The sequence below is a fragment of the Nycticebus coucang genome, chromosome 1 (genome assembly GCF_027406575.1).
Source record: "Nycticebus coucang isolate mNycCou1 chromosome 1, mNycCou1.pri, whole genome shotgun sequence".
Taxonomy (NCBI): domain Eukaryota; kingdom Metazoa; phylum Chordata; class Mammalia; order Primates; family Lorisidae; genus Nycticebus; species Nycticebus coucang.
Window position 1 is genome coordinate 33,370,672 of NC_069780.1, and position 1,429 is coordinate 33,372,100.

General features: G+C 36.0%; 1 non-coding gene across 1 annotated transcript; it reads right to left on the reverse strand.

The window, feature by feature from the left end:
- Window positions 1-230: 230 nt before the first annotated feature.
- Window positions 231-336, reverse strand: LOC128592181 (U6 spliceosomal RNA). The gene has a single exon (XR_008381795.1). It is a non-coding gene; the product is annotated as a U6 spliceosomal RNA (small nuclear RNA).
- Window positions 337-1,429: the final 1,093 nt, after the last annotated feature.

Here is a 1,429-nt window from a genome sequence, read left to right on the forward strand (position 1 = left end):
GAGACTCTGTCTCTACAAAAAAAAAAAAAAAAAAACTGACTCAAAGGTTTATATATATATATATATATTTTTTTTTTTTTATTAGCTGTGTACATTAATGCAATCATGGGGTACAATGTGCTGGTTTTATATACAATTTGAAATATTTTCATCAAACTGATTAACATAGCCTTCATGGCATTTTCTTATTGTGTTAAGACATTTATATTCTACATTTAGTAAATTTCACAAAAAATATGGAACGCTTCATGAATTTGCGTGTCATCCTTGTGCAGGGGCCATGCTAATCTTCTCTGTATCATCCAATTTTAGTATATGTGCTGCCGAAGCGAGCACTGACCCAAAGGTTTTATGAGAGGATGAAGAAATTGGTAAATACTGTTGAATCAGAGAATGTTTTTGTATACGCATCAATTCTATAACTTCAGTTATTCGAAGTCATTTACTTTTTCTGATTATATGCTGCATAAGTGTCCTTATGATAAAAAGATTTTTTTCCTTCTGGGTAGATGCCCAGTAATGGGATTGCAGGATCAAATGGGAGGTCTAGCTTGAGTGCTTTGAGGTTTCGCCATACTTCCTTCCAGAAAGGTTGTACTAGTTTGCAGTCCCACCAGCAGTGTAAAAGTGTTCCCTTCTCTCCACATCCACGCCAGCATCTGCAGTTTTGAGATTTTGTGATGTGGGCCATTCTCACTGGGGTTAGATGATTATCTCAGGGTTGTTTTGATTTGCGTTTCTCTAATATATAGAGATGATGAACATTTTTTCATGTGTTTGTTAGCCATTCGTCTGTCATCTTTAGAGAAAGTTCTATTCATGTCTCTTGCCCGTTGATATATGGGATTGTTGGCTTTTTTCATGTAGATTAATTTGAGTTCTCTATAGATCCTAGTTATCAAGCTTTTGTCTGATTCAAAATATGCAAATATCCTTTCCCATTGTGTAGGTTGTCTCTTTGGTTATTGTCTCCTTAGCTGTACAGAAGCTTTTCAGTTTAATGAAGTCCCATTTGTTTATTTTTGTTGTTGTTGCAATTGCCATTGCAGTCTTCTTCATGAAGTCTTTCCCCAGGCCAATATCTTCCAGTGTTTTTCCTATGCTTTCCTGGAGGATTTTTATTGTTTCATGCCTTAAATTTAAGTCCTTTATCCATCTTGAATCAATTTTTGTGAGTGGGGAAAGGTGTGGGTCCAGTTTCAGTCTTTTACATGTAGACATCCAGTTCTCCCAACACCATTTATTGAATAGGGAGTCTTTCCCCCACGGTATGTTCTTGTTTGGTTTATCGAAGATTAGGTGGTTGTAAAATGTTAGTTTCATTTCTTGGTTTTCAATTCGATTCCAAGTGTCTATGTCTCTGTTTTTGTGCCAGTACCATGCTGTCTTGAGCACTATGGCTTTGCAGTACAGACTAAAATCTGGTATG